General features: G+C 42.1%; 1 protein-coding gene and 1 long non-coding RNA gene across 8 annotated transcripts in view; one reads left to right on the plus strand and one right to left on the minus strand.

Moving 5' to 3' along the window:
* Positions 1–15,960, minus strand: part of Dnm3 (dynamin 3) — a 498,900-nt gene that overhangs the window by 56,327 nt on the left and 426,613 nt on the right. The window lies entirely within an intron of this gene.
* LOC128109883 (uncharacterized) lies at positions 298–14,173 on the plus strand. Its single transcript, XR_008217947.1, has 3 exons — positions 298–749; positions 9,762–9,857; positions 11,792–14,173. It is a non-coding gene; the product is annotated as an uncharacterized LOC128109883 (long non-coding RNA).

Raw genomic sequence — 15,960 nt, forward strand, 5'->3', positions numbered from 1 at the left:
TTCCTTTTAATTTTTCTGGATAGTCTGTACAATGCACAGAAAGTAAGATGGCTCATACACTGGAAGTTTCTGAAACAGCGTGAGAAGGAGTTTAGTTACTAACCCGCCATCCCAAATCCCGCTTTAAAGCTCCTGAGTTCTGGGCTGGTTTCGAATGTCAACCCAAATAATAGAAACGGGGGCGCGGGGGTGGGTGGGGGTGGGGGGGTGGGGAAAGGCATTTAACAATTGGTAGGGCGATGATTATGCACACTTTGATATCTTACTGAACAGAAAGTGTAGACGGAGGAATTCAAAGCTAATAATAGCAATGGCTCGCTGGCGAAATAATGAGCGGCAAGAGGACTTCTAAGAAGGCAGCTCGCCCCAGAGCGATTCAGACAGACTTGCTTACACAAGGACTGGCTGGCTGCTCTAGGAGGCCGCAAGCCAAAACCAACATCAACACCCAGCAGCGCCAGTCGCTCCGAGGGGGCAGTGTAGCCCGATGCTGATGAGGTGCATTGTGGGAATGAACGAGGAGTCAAGACCTCCATCTCCCTTTTAATGTGAATCTTGTGATGCCCCAGACCGTGTCTGAGTCACCAGAGGGGCACCCCGCTGGACTCGGCCTGGGCCCTGTGATTAATGGGAGTGACAGGAGGCCAGGCTCTTCTAGAAAACAGGCTGGAGGTGAAAACAGTAGACAGTGAATCATTAGCTCGGAATACACCCCCCACTGCTCTATCTGGAGTCTCACCATTTCCGTGGTATGTGTTGTGTTGGGATGAGGGACCCAATGAGGACGTGAGTGTGGAAATTGTTATGTTTTTCTTTTATTTCAAAGAAAGAGTTACAGAGGGTTCGATGCCGTTGTTCTCACTCCAAAACTTGTGTTATCTTACACAGGCAGTCTGGAGTTGTTTGTGAGAACCCGTGAATCAAAGCGAGAGATTCCCAGCTAAAAGCTAGGCTGGATGGCGGGGCGCGGGCTGCCTTGGCCTTGGCCAGGTGTGGTGTTGCCGGTTGTTGCTGCTGCTTTCTGGGGTGAGGGGGGCAACTGACTGAGAATCACACGGATATCTGGCTAGAATGAAAACACAGAGCTGTTACACTGCTAAACCCAATCTCACATCCTGTGAGGTAGCTTGGACACCACTGAACATATCTTGGCTGCGAAACATCCTTTCAGAGTTTGCTACAAAAAAGCATTTCCTCCTTTACCCAGCTGTGTACAAACAAAACAAAACAAAAGCCATGATTCTGCTTTTCTCTCACTCCTAACACATTTCTCTCAGGAATCATGATTTCTTCTACATTGCTAGATTTTTTAAAATGGGTACGGTCCTTTCTAAAGTGGCAGTTCACGTTTTTACCTCTTCCCATTTCTACTAGCCATTTACTGTGTGACTGGTACCTGGATCCTCTTAGTATTGCACGTGTGGCAGTGTGGCGTGCAAGCTCAATGGAGTGTATTTGCACGTGGAACTCAGTCCTTGGATGGAAGTGTTAAAGTGCTGGCTCCAGACAGGGTGGTCAAGTGGCACAGCAAGGAGGTGGGAAGATGATCAGGCACCGGCCCCAGGGTGTGGCACTGTGGGACTCTGGGCAGCAAATAACTGCCATGGAAAAGGAAGGAGTTCAAGAACTTACAACCGGCATAGCTGCTCATATGAGCCACTGGCTGACATGGGTCTGGCTCAAGCACTGTCCCCTTTCCACTCCTGAGGGTCCCTCTCGCTCTCTGTGATTGGTGCAAACACGGAAATGAATCGCCTCTGCTAGGACTCTCTCAATGTGGTACTTCATGTAGCTTTCTGCTGCAAGTAGAACTCTACCCATGTGCTCCCTTTAGCAGGAAGAACAAGTTAGGATGTACTGATAGGCTAAGGGGTGGGGAAAGGCCCTCTCTTAGGGGCCCTGCTGTTGCTGGTGTGCAGTTTTAAGCACCGAAGGGTGTTGGTCTGACAGGTAGGTGGGGAAGCAGACCTATGTCACATGTCAAGTAACTTTAGTTATCCCGGTGTTGTATGAGAGACTTTTCCCAAGATCTCTCTCTCTATCTCTCTGACATGCACGCACGCGCGCACACACACACACACACACACACACACACACACACACACACACACGTTAGCGAGATTTAAAAGCCCCTCATTTTTTATTCCTGAATCCCTGGAAAGGAAACTGTTATTCATGTGCCAAGGAACACAGTAATTCATTATTATTATTTCTCTCTTTCTCCCTGTATACCCTCCCAATAGGATTAAAAGCAGTCTGGGATGTGGGCAGAAAGCTGAGGGATGAGAGGGAGCCAGAAAAGGATGGCCTTTTCATAGCCTCCACCACACTCCTTCAACACAGTCGGAACCTGGTGCTTCAATAGACTCAACTGCTTCCTTCCTCTTAAGCCTTGACTTGGCTGTCTACTGAAGCCATGCGCCGAGGTCTTTGGGCAGATCTGGAAGAGGCAGTAAGTCAACAACTGGCCTTTCTGAGAGGGATGAAGGAGAGGCCAAAGGAAAGTGTGGTAGCTTTGATTTGTAAACAAGCAAGCAAGCAAGCAATGTCCTGGAGTAACTGTCTTATCAACGGTCTCCAGAATCAACCCAGAGTTTCTGTGCATCTTTTCACACATGAACGTCTTTCAGAACTCCACCACCAGGGTCAAGCTCAGGAAACTGACATCCTGGCCATCCTGTGCTCAGGATCTGGTTTTGGATGCATAACCAAATATTAGCTGTGCGTGTTTAATATGTAGCTATTCCTCAGTGTCTTTTCACCACAATCACACTTGGGAAGATGAGTGATCATTTGTTTCATTCAGTGCCCCTTGGTTGGAATTTAGTTTCCTTGGTACTAATTTCAAATTGTATAATTGTTTTGTTGTTGAGAAAAATCACACGGAAGATGTGTCCTTCTCAGTGCTGTGTCAGGAGACATGTGGTGGCCATCTGTCCCTACCACTACCAGAAACTTTGGTGATTTGGTTACAATGGTGCTTTCTGAGGTTTCTCCACTCTAAAGTTTCTATTTTGACCCTCTTTGACTTATAAGTATCTTACAGGTCTTGTTTTGAGAGAGTGAATATCCCATTTCTTATTTGACTTTTGCCTACTCATTTTAACATTCCAGTTATTACTGATACTTTGCAAATGGTGATTCTTAAATTTCTTCTCTAAGTTTATGAATTGGATTATCTTTGGTGACTAGGAGTTTTCCCTTCTACCATTTAATTTTCAGCTGTTTATTTATGTGGATACTAATGCTTATAGCTGCTGGGTCATAATCCACAGTGGTGGCCACCCTGCTAGTGAAGTCATCCCATATCTAGTCACTAGGAACCTCCTTCACGTTTGTCTCCTGTATTCTTTCCCATGTTCCGCTATAAATGTTTGAGCACTTCCTTATTTTCTAGTACTGTGAGATAGTCCAGGCCTGTCTTGTCCTCCTCAGCTCTACCCCTGGAATGTCTCCAAGGACTGTTGGCTTCTTTTATTAGAGACTAAGATAAAATAATCTTATCTTTTCCTGTGAGTCATAGTGAGTACATAGTCCTCCCAGTGGAAAACAAAAAGATACTAGTATATGCACAGATGTACAGGGAGGAATAAGGACCCTGAACTTGCAGTTTTTAGGTAAACATTTTTACAACCATTCAGTACCAATCTGGGCATGGTGGCAAACATGTGTAACCCAAGCCTCAGGAGGTAGAATCAGGGTGATAGCTACTAGAGTACCAGGCTGCTCCATGTAGCAAGAGCAAGATGCTCAAACACAAAAACAAAACAAGAAATAACTCAGGAAGCATCCAGGAAGGAGGGGGTGGAAGGCATTAAGGAGTCCAGTGATGGGGAGAAGGGCTATGAAAGACCATCTTCTGTGCCTAATGCAGCTAGTACAATCATGAACTCACAGCAGCTAGTTAGTTGCTTGTACTGGACCTACACACAATAGAGCTGGTCAGCCATGGATTGGGAGGGTGTTCGGCAGGGTGGGGGAGGCTCATGGGAAATTATTGGCTATTGATGGATGCTGGGAGAGGGTGAGTCATGTCTTTAGTCTGTGTACCCATATTGAGCTCACCATGCTCCACGGAACAGTTCCACGCCCATGATCACACAGAGAGCTCTGGTTAAACTCCATGGGTCACAAGACAAACCAAAGGGACATGAAGGTGGGAAAAGGACTTCTAGGGAGGAAGCAGGGAGTTGACAGGGGTAGGTGGGGATAAGAGAGGGCAGGGTGTTCTCATATAATGTGTTGTTATCTGTGTGTTCCTAGAGTTTTATCATTCACAGACATAATCTGTTCTAGAAAAACTGCCGTGTTCCCATTGTCTTCTGATGGTTTAAATAATAAGTATTCTACGCAGAATCACATGATGGGAAAACTATTAAGAGTGAATTCTCAAGGATGTTTTCTTTCCATTCAAACTCAGGCTGAGAAAAATAGCTTTCTGCATTCTCTTTATCAGCAAGTGGATTCTTAAATAATTAAATATTAAAAATACACGAGCTTCCCTTCCTATCCTTTATGCCTCATGTACATTTCCTATATATTTGTCTATATTTTATATTGCACTTGAGTAGATAGTACTCGAGTATCATCCATCTATCTATCTATCTACCTACCTCTCACATTCTCACTCTCATGTGAGCTCTCTCTCATTCACACACTCTCTCATGTGTTCTCTCTCTCTCGCTCACGCATGGAGGATTTAGTTTATCCCACCTCAGAAGAACTATGTTGACTAACAGTTCATCGGTAACTTTAAGTCACTCATAGTGGTATTGCTGACACTGTAAAGCTTGTATAACTGTTCCTCCTGAAGAGAGTTACTGAACATCTTTCAGTACACCATTCTATATAACCCATTTCATTTAGAGTCTCTCCCCCTTTTCCATTTATTCAGTTTTTATTTTAATGATTGCCTTTCTATTTCTAAAAGGTCCACCTGACTGTTCATAAATTATGTCTTTAAAATACAGTGCTTCTTATATTTGTGTTGGGCAAATTACACCCTTCAATATTCAAGCGAAGTCCAAAGTTTCTCTAGTATTTGTTGTCCTCTGGACTTCCCGGTGATGCCTTTTTCAATGTTGGGTTGTGTTTATGTTCAGTTGGGTGGTAGTGGAGTTAGACCTCTTTGTCTGACTTGAGGGTGCGCTTTACCAGGAAGTATTTTTGCTTCTCCAGTTCCCAGACCCCTTCTAATGTGTGTCCATTTCAAGGCCCTTTCTCAGCTTGGGATCGACTGTGCAAATGGTACAAATCTGAATACTGAATCATGTGATGGGAAAACTATAAAGAATGAATTCTTGAGGATGTTTTCTTTCCATTTAAACTCAGACTGAGAAAAATAGCTTTCCTCATTCTCTTTATTGGCAAGTGGATGTATGCTGATCCATCATTTCCAATGAAGGAGTAGCTCTGTGAAGGCCCTGACTTACAATTTGTCAGCTCCTTCTGTTTGGTGCCTTTTCTGCTCTCACTCTCTAACTATAGGACCCCAAAGCTCTTTGGTAGAGAGGTCGCAAATGCCCCAGTGTCAGCCATGTCTTCAGTGTTGGTTTAACCTTCTGCTTTCTAGATGCTCCATGACTTCTTCACTGGCGGATTTCTCATCATCTTGAGAGAGAAATTTTCAAGCACACTTCTCACTTTGTCTTTAGCATTACTATCTGTTCTGAAGTCACAAAAGCTATTTTTCAAACAAAACACTTGCCATACATCAAAGTCCACATGTTTTTGTGAATGAACTATAGTTTAGAATAATAATGACTCCAGTTGATGCTTATTCTTCAGATATTCTAAATAAAAAAAAATCCCAGTAACACAAATAAGCACACACATGAATCTATGTACTGAGTACTATATTATAGCCAAAACATTACACTAAGATGTGTTATTGCTATTATGGGGCTACTTCAGAATAGTTATTGATACTTACAAAATGCATTGTAAACCATGAATAAGGAGAATCAGAAGTTGAAATGGAAAGTAATTAATCTCCCCCCAACTTTTTTTTTTCAAGATAGGATTTCTCTGTGTAGCTTTGGATGTCCTGGAACTCACTCTGTAGACCAAGATCACCTCGAACTCAGAGATCCACCTGCCTCTGCCTCCCAAGTGCTGGGATTAAAGGCATGTGCTACCACTGCCTGGCTATAATTACATCCTAACCACCATTTTCTGGCCAAATTTAATTTAGATCCCATATACCATAGACCTCCAGTTGTCTTTGTGGCCAGTAATCATAGTGTGTGCTTTTTTATATGAATCTATACTTTGTAAAAGTGTGGGAGGATATACTTTTCATATTTTACCAATGTATGTTGCTTTGATATTTAATAAACTTTATCATATAATAGATTTATTGTTTGCTAAGAAACTAAGTAAAAACCTAGCATATTTCTTTGAAAGTCATATAAGCTGAAATGTAGATCTCTAAGACTTTAGAGATCAATAACACAATCAGGAAAATTGGAATGCTTTTGTCTATAAGAAGAGGAAGAGAAATTCCACTGTAGTGTATGATGATATCAGTGACCACACAATATATTTCAGCTAAGAACTTCTTTGCATACGTTTTGACTTTGTCTTTCAACACTAGATTAAGAAATGAATACATCTATGAAGAAAAAAATCTTAGCCTCTTAAATGCATATAATGCTTGCTCTACTATTTTCAATCTGTGAATCTTCTGTTCATTGTGACACAGTGATTCTAAAGATGCCTACGGTTGTCTTCACCTTTTCAGGAGCATGTGGAAATGAAAACAAATTTCAATTATACATCAACAGGGCTCGAAGCTATCCATTTTAAGAGAAGCACAAAGGGCATGCACACTTGACAGTGATAAAGTTCAAACAGAAAGGTGTTCTCTAAGCACAGAATTAATTTGAGCATCTTCCAGGCAGGGAAAACTACATGTGTCAAGGGACAGAATGGGATGGAATCTGGTGCATGTATGTTTTGGGCAGGTAGAGGTGGCTGCTGGGTAGCTTGAGAATCAGGACTGTGGGTAGTAGGGGGAGGTGAGCAGAAATGGTTTGAGATGAGGGGTTGTTCCAGAAATGAAGAGACTCAGCCCACGTCAAAGGTCTTCTCCACTGTGCTGCCCAAGAAGACACGGAGCATTTTCAGGGAAGTCAAATGGTCAGAGCCCTACTCTGTGCCCTACTCCCTTCCTGCTTTGCCCTCCCACCTCCTTGCTTTGCTTTCTCGTATTTATTAGAAGGTATTTTCAAGACTATTTGATCGACACTTAGTTTGACTCATTTAAGTTCTCCAAAGGATCTGAGTCACTCCAGGCTCAGAGAGGAGACAGGCACATGAGTCCTCAGGTCTGATGAAGAGGCAGGTCCACCAGGAGCTGGAGGCCCAGAGCATGGTTCGCTTCTGGCAGTATCTTCTGAAGGAGAAGGCAACACCGTTTTCCTCACTACTGTAACTGAAGTTGAGTCACCCAGATGAATTCTGTGTATGGCCACAAGAACACACATCCTGATTGGTTAGAGTATTGTGTGAGCTACAATGGAGCATGTGTCCAAGGTGTCCAGCAGCTCCATTGTAGTGCACCTTTAACTGTTTTATGTTTTCAGCAGTTGTTTTTGTTTCTCTAGAGATTACGTTGCAGTGAATTTACAGCATCTTTAGTTCATCAAAGCTCTATGCAAACAACTGGTATGGAACACTGGACAGGGGGCTGACTAGCTGCCAAAGTAGCACTCATGGCTTGCCTCTCCATTTCTAATTAGTGCTGCTGTGAGAAGGGAAAAAAAATGTTCAGATTGCAAATATAGCTTTTACTCAGCTTCTGCTTGGGTTACATCCCAATCAACTCACCATGAGTTCAAATTACGGGGACAAACCTCATAGAATGTGCCTAACATACTAGACATCACTGTTTCCTCTTGTGTGGCTGAGGAGGAGCTGCCTGCTGCCACTGCCCAACATCATGGGGGTGTATCCTAGTACATACTTCTAGCCTGAGAGAAGCTCCTAATTCAGAATTCCAAGTATGGCTTCTACTGAGTGCATTATTGCACTTACACTACAGTCAAGTAGCAAAATGTAACTGTTAGTCCGGAGGCCTGTGTAGCTCACTAAAAGCTATCCAGACTTCATTCACTGGAATGGCCTTTCCATCTTGAATGGTTCGGCAGTTTCAAGATCCAGTCTCTCTAGTGCCACAGGCAAGTTCTTGCACAAAGAATAATTGGGAATACTTTGAGAATTTTTACGCTCACAGTGAGATTGGTAGGGACAGCTTTAGGTTCAAAAGTGCATCCCTATTGTGCAATGGACTATATGGGATCAACTGGCGAAGTCTGGCATCATGCATACAGATGTACTCTGAGAAGTAATTTTGGACACTCGGGTGATGTATGTCAAAGCTGTGCAAAACCACAATCCGCTAGTGTATATGATACCTTTTGGCAGACTGCTATACGCTGTATTAGTTTCTTGTGCCTGTGTAAGGATCTGGGAAGCTGGAGGTTTAGAATTTGTCACTTAAGCTCTTCATCCTCAGTTGCCAAGAGGTGGACACATGCTGACCTCTGGTAACACAGTTGGGCCGAGTTCCATACACCGTCCCGCTAAGCATGTGGTCACACAGTTCTGATGAGGACATCCTGTTTCAGGAATGCAGTGTGAGGAAAAAAACTTTACCACCCTCGACTTGTTTGGGTATTTTCTGTTCCTCTCAGTTCGGCTGAAGCTGGTTTTCCTTTTACCCATGGATAAAACAGAAGGGTGTCTTGAAATGTTATGATTACATTTCTCCCCCTTTGGCTTTCCCTGGAAAAAACAGATCTTATTTTCCTGAAAGCACACAAAAACTCCTGAGCTGAGACCTGGCAGCTCAAGTTTCAGTCTGAAGAATGCTTGGAGCTGATGGTTTATGCTAAAGATGCTGACAGATGTTGACCAGCCTCAGGAAGGCGGTCTGGTGAGGGAGTCCCGGGCGACAGACCATGTGGCTGCTTTTAACATGCTAAATTCCTGTTGCTGAACAATTTTGTTTTAAGAGAACCCCTAACATCCACTGTATTAAAATTTTAACAGATATTTGAAGAAAGCCATGAATTCTTCTGAAGCCCAAGGCCTCAGAAAGCACTAAGTCCTCTTTTGCATTTTCTTTGAGACACAAGAAATTGAGCTTGTTATCCCTCTCAAGGGTCAGATAAGGGCCAGACTTCCGGAATGATACTTAAAGCATAATGTGAAATGTGAGTTCTGAGAACCGTTACGGGAATGTAATGCTGGACTTTTGCTATATTTCTGACAGTGGGCTTTCTTTGACGATATACTACAGCCTGAGTTGGGGGATGGATGACAACACAGGTCTGATCAGAAACAGTGGAATGTTTTAAGTGCTCTACAGGGGTTGAGTGATTTTTCTGGGAGGGTAATAATTCAAAGGATGTCAGTAGATGAAAACGAGTTTCGGCTATCAGAAGGAAAAAGAGGTGAATGGCACCTTTGTCTCTGGGAGACTTAGCAGTGCAGGCAGATTCCATTTTGGATCATTCTAGTCAGCCTGTCTACTTTTCTGATGTTTGTTCAGTTGGGAATGATAGAATGATATTTCTCGTTTCCGAGTACTGGTCTGCTCAGTAATGGCCACTGTGCTAACAGCTGTGCTGCCCACTGACATGCAGATGTAAGGGTTCCCTGCTGTTTTGAATCGTGTCTAGGATAAAAGAGCAAACCCTGTTTTTACAGGACTCTTTTCTTTTCTTTTCTCTTTGGTCTTCGCTGGAATTCTAAAGGATTACCTGGAGGCTTTACTGCATAGCTAGGCTCCCAGAATTGCGTTCCTCCAAAGTGAACTACGTCCTTTTTTTCTGCTAATGGTAACATAACAGGTAAGCAATCTTCTAAGAGCCCAGATGCTGTAGAAACAATCAAGAGGCATACAATGTCAGTTCCCAAAAAAGAAATTGAACTCTCCAGACTCACTGGTACATTTAATCATTATCACAGAAGTATCCTATAAGAAATAAACACACAAATGAGATAATCTGGAAGAGTATGAAAGATGTGGCCTCATAATGCCGTTGCTGTGCCTGCTACACAGTCCTGAAGGACCGACTGCCCCTCATCACCCAGATGGAGGGAGATTTCTTACATAGCTTTTGCTTGGTAGCTTTTTTGTTTAAAAAAAATAAGACGAATTAGCTGAAATGTGAAATACAGTATGTTTTAAGCCCCTGCTTCTTAGATATGTTAAGTGACTACAATGTGGAATAGTTATAGGTGTTTTTAAATTGAGAAATCTGTACCAGATTAGAGTTTCACACACATCACGTGGGCACACATTACACAATGCACACGTGCTGACTGGGTGTCGCATTTACTTTTCTGCCTCACTCTTTTTTTTTGGAGGGGGGGCCTTAGGATGTGTTGTCTCCATACAGGGGATTTGCATCTTCTGTGTTTCTGACCCCAGCATTGCAGCAACCCTTTCTCATCATTGTTTCATTAGAGCTTACATAAAACTTCCCATAATCATTAGTTCAAAATAATACATCCCAGAGGCCAAAATACCCAAGTCAAACTGACCCAAATAACATATGGATTCTTTAGAGGCTCAGAGAGCATTGTAGTAAGTTCAACTCAGGGGATAATTAAGAATTTTTTAAAAAATCTCACTTTATAAAATGGATGGTTAGTAATAGATTGCTATATTCATATCACCTAGATAGAAAAGTCAGACCAGAGTATTTTATAATTATTTTCCTATTATAGTGAGTTAAAATGATGACAACCAGACCCCAACTACATCATACCACAACAGTGAACCAAATAAAGATGGCTCACCTTTTCTTAGGCAAAGTAGGAAGGCTCTGACTACAAAAATTCTCTATGCCTTAAAAGGGCTAATAGTAGCAGCATCAGTCACTTACTGAGGAAATCTCAGTGCCAGTGACTGAACTAAGAACTTGATTACTTTCTCAATTAAGCTTTTCAAGGGTCCCCACTATCCCAGTTTGCATGGGATTAAATTTAGACTTCAAAGGAGGCAGTGATTTGGTTATTAGGTCTTTGCTACAGGATTTAAAGCTCTCACCATTTAAAAATAAGTAGATTGTAGGGGAGGTAGTGGTAGATGAGTAGGTAAGACATCCATCACCCTCCAGGAAAGAGGTCTAGCATGAGTGGTGGTATCTGGCTTTCCCAGAAAGGGTTGTGTGTGCAGACAACTCAGGTAATACCCTTACATTAGTCATTTGTTGACCATGCTGCTAGGAATATAGTAGGTATGGTAGTCCTGGCTGCATTGCTCTAGAATTTTAACTACCACTTACTTGTTTTATAAGACTAGGTAAATTATTTAAGCTCCCCCAGCACTGGTCTCTGCCACCATGGAATGGAAAAAAGAATGCCAATTAATAAGTATTTGCTGCAGGAGAAGGGGTTTTTTAAATTACCAGCACTATGCCTGGCCTATATTGCAAAATTAACAGAATGTTAGTTGCCTTATTTCTTCTATACCTAAATACATTTCAGTGGGTTTTTCATATGTTAAGTAGATTGTGGTTAACTTTGCTTCCAGCTTTTCAAATCTGGCTACTTTTCAGACTTGCATTCACTTCTGTGCACAAACAACTCTGTGCCTGGATATGTGATAAGATTTTGGTGGAATTAAGAGCACAGACATAGGAATAAGAAAGACACAGATCTGGGTATTGGCTTTATTTATGCACTAAATGACTCCACATAGTTCAAAAGATCAATGGCTTAGCTGGATTCCTCTGTCAGTAGCTGCAGTGATTTGAATGAGGAAACTCTCCCACAGGCTCACATAGGCTCCTGTATTTGAACACTTGGTCTCCTGTTGGAACTGTTTATTCTGGGAGTTTTGGAGCCTTGCTGGAAGAAATACATCACTGGGGTCCAGCTTTGAGAGTCTATAGAGTCACCCCACTTCCAGTGTTCTGTGCGTGGTTGAGACACGGTGTTCCGGCTCCCTGTTCCTGCCAACATCCATGTTGCCATGTTGCCCCTGCCCTATGGACTCCAGCCCTCTGGACCCGAAAGCCAAAAATAAACTCTGTGTAAGTTGCTCTCAGTCTTGGTATTTTATCACAGAAGCAGGAAAGTGACTAATATTTTTTAAGTGACCTGTTTTCCTAGATTCTCCTAATACTTCTTTTCTTTGGTGTTCTGTACTTTTACTCGGCTGTGCCTGGGATACTGATGATAAAGACGATGATGATTCTATCTGGAATTTCTTGAGTTTCATGGTTATGTGAATTGAATAATTTAGAGATACCCTCTCCTAACTACTTCTCAATGGACTTCTAGAAATGTAAAATTAGTCAAAACCTTTAGTTCATAGTACATCATCATCCCTGGAAGATGAATGGATCATTTTTATTGATTAACATTTTAGTTAGTTAATTTCATAATGTGATTAGTGCATGTGAATTTATTACTCAAAATAAAAGCTAGGACATTTCAAAATCACCTGATCTGAGTAGGTTGCCATCACATGGTACCATCCAGCAACTAACCTCACTTCTCTCACTCGATATAACTATCAGTGGGGACAGTCATCATTCCTCTACTTTCTGGACAGTTTTATTATACTTATATGTAGTCTGAATAGTTTTTAATTTCATAATAAAGATATGCTATATGTTTTTTACACTTATCTTGATAATTCACTTGTATTATTGAATGTACTGGAGTCACTTGTCTTGATAAGTCAAAGTACTATTGGATGTACTGGAGTTGACTCATTTGGAATACTGTATAAAACTGTAGCATGCAAATGCTTATAATTTATTCATTCCACAATGGCAAATCAGGCTGCCATTGCTAGCTTTCCACTGTTATGACAGCCGTCCAGGAAAACAGTCCTAGCTCTTCTCTGAGCACCGTCTTCCACTTTATCATCTCCTGGAACCCTGACTAAAAATGTGTTAGTTAGGTTGGTGCTTTCTATGTAAGTTAATTCATTTAACCACAGCTTTTTGGTTTACTAATTTTTAAAAAAGATTTAAAACATTTATTATTGCTCCCCACCCCCACGTGTGTGGGGACGTGTTTGCCATAGTGCACACGTGGAAGTCAGAGGACAACTTTGTGGAGTCAGTTTCTTCTTCTACTGTTATGTGTGCTCCAGGAATCAAACTCAGGACTCCAGGCTTTTGCACCAGACACTTTTATCTGCTGAGCCGCCTCATTGACTCTGGTTTACTAATTCTTTATTCAGCTGTGTTTTACTAATTTCACTGGCTCTCTTGATGGGATTTTTTGCTTCTGTGACCAAACTTCATTTCTAGAAGTTACATTTTCCAAATCTGCTTGATCTTCATTGCTTTTGCTGGTAAGCCTCTTTATTTCTATATAGTAAATGTTTTAATTTTATTTCTGTGATTTATATACCCACTACATCTTTAGAGGGCTGATTTCACAGACCATTGTCTCTTATATTCTCAGTGTGGCTCCTTTTTTTTTTTCCTCCTTACTTTGTTCCTTGTGATGTATTTTCTCTAGAACACTAGGTGAGAAAAGGCCTGGGTGGACCTTGAGGGTTTGGGTTGCTTCTTCTGATTCTTCTAGAGGTACCACAAACCCAGGAGAATTGGATTTTTCACTGGATCTCATATAGACTAGGCTGGCCTCCAACTTGCTACATAGCTGGGGCTGACCTTGAACTCCTGACCCTCCTACCTCTCCCTCACATGTGCTGAGATTACACACATGTGCCACCCTGCTCAGTTCATAATGAGGTTCTTGACTCACACACAGCACGAATCTGACCTTAAACTCAAATGTCGGCTTAAAGGCAGACACTGTTAGCCCCTTCCAGCTAATGCCACAGTTAACACAAGATAATTCTCTTGCCATGTCCTTGCAGATGCTGTGTTTGTTTCTAACATGCTCTTAACCCAAGGTGTAGCCTTTTTTTCAAAGGGCAGCCCTGGCAGTCTCTGTAGCACTGGAAGTATCCTGAAATTTATATCTAGTCTAGGGATTCTTTTTAGCAACTATGATGGGGGCTACTTTGTTCAACATTTTAATTATAACTATATGTGACAATCTATCAGGGCATCTGGTCTGCCATTCTGTTGAAAAGAAGAGCCCTATCTGTTCCCATTTAAAACTTCACTCTTTCGATACTTAATGCTCAGTCCTATATCCTGATCATCTACCCCTGATAAAATGTAAAGGAGAAGGATTTTTATTTGCTTCAGTGCCTGCATAGTTATTAGACTAAAAATCCCTTTGACGCCGGGTGGTGGTGGCGCACGCCTTTAATCCCAGCACTCGGGAGGCAGAGCCAGGCGGATCTCTGTGAGTTCGAGGCCAGCCTGGGCTACCAAGTGAGTCCCAGGAAAGGCGCAAAGCTACACAGAGAAACCCTGTCTCGAAAAAACCAAAAAAAAAAAAAAAATCCCTTTGACAAGAGCATATGAGATCCAGTAGGGTTTTCTCTAACTTCTTCCCCTGCAGCCTCCTCCACACACCTTCACAAACATCACACAACTACAGCCATATCCGCCAGTTTACCCTGTGCACGCACTTAGCTAAATTATCGCTTAGACTAGTCCTGTGCTTGGTATACATTCCCTTTTCATAAGCCCTTCTCCTGAATTTCATATATACTCTTCAACAACATCTTAAATTTCTTTACAGAGCACTTTCTAGACCTCAGTTTTGTTTGTACAGAAAACAATTAGGCGTGTCTTAGTGCCTATTTCTAAGACGCATTTCCTGATATAATTATTATACAAGATGGTCTTACATGATGTGTTTATTCACCTTTTCTAGTACAATGGGAGGTAATTTCATGCATTATTTCCAGAATAAAACACAGTACTGGGTAAACAGAAGGCACTAACTAAATGTCTGTGCAATTGAGTGAATCAAATAGCACAACTGTGCTTAAAAACTTAGCAATTTGGGGAGTAAGGAATGTGACTCAGTAAAGTCTTGCACAACATGATGACCTAAATTCCACCCCCTAGCACCCATATAAAAAATGGTGGGCATGCTGGTGCATGCCTGTAATCCCAGCCACGGGTAGTAGAGACAGGAGGATTCCCAGAGCTCGTTGACCAGGTTCTCTAGCAGAATTTAGGAGCTTCAGGTTCAGTGAGAGACCCTGTCTGATAAGGTGGAGAGAGACTGAGGCAGCTGTCCATCACAGATTTCTGGTATACACACATACCACACACACACACACACACACACACACACACACACACACACACACACACACACACGAGCATAGGGTACAGACCCCTCATGGTAATTGTCCTCAATGTTTGAATCTTCAACCATTAGTATTTTGAAGCAATTCTAGTCTATTTATCCTGAGCTGAGTCTCGTCATAAAGACATTGAGAGAAGGAAACAAATTGCATAGATTCCATTTGGCAAACCTAGGGCTTACAGATCTGACTGTGGTTCAGCCTCTGGCGCCATCAGTTGGGCTCAGAATCAAAAGCTGTGGAAGCTGGTAATTAGCGAGGACTCTAGACCACTTGGTTGGCAATAGCAGGCTTCTTATAGCCACTGGGAAAGTGGGTTCAGAATTGCTGTCTAAAACAACAGCGCTACCTCAGAATGGATGGCTGCAATTATAGGGCCTTTCTCGTGGAGGGAAAACTGTAATTAATATACATATTGAGGTTATCTGTCAAGGTGTTAATATTTAAATTACCACGCCTGGCTATTCCCGAGGACCACCTTTGTAGCCCCTCTTCAATAAGATGAGACTGGAGAGCACCTTCTCTTCCACTCCTAGTGGTAAAAAGGACCTTAACCTAAGCATTGCAACCACCAACGATTCTTGGCAAAAAAGGATACAATTTCCCTTCCATTAATTTCAACAGAGATTAAACCAAGGAGATGCATTTTGCCAGGGCAATGAAAATGTAATTATGTAAGTCACATTCAGAGAATGGAGTTCTTTGAATCTTGCCTGGCCAGGCTGTTTCATTTCTTAAACTTG

Source organism: Peromyscus californicus, unplaced genomic scaffold (genome assembly GCF_007827085.1).
Source record: "Peromyscus californicus insignis strain IS unplaced genomic scaffold, ASM782708v3 Scaffold_14__1_contigs__length_90479793_seg_2, whole genome shotgun sequence".
Classification (NCBI taxonomy): domain Eukaryota; kingdom Metazoa; phylum Chordata; class Mammalia; order Rodentia; family Cricetidae; genus Peromyscus; species Peromyscus californicus.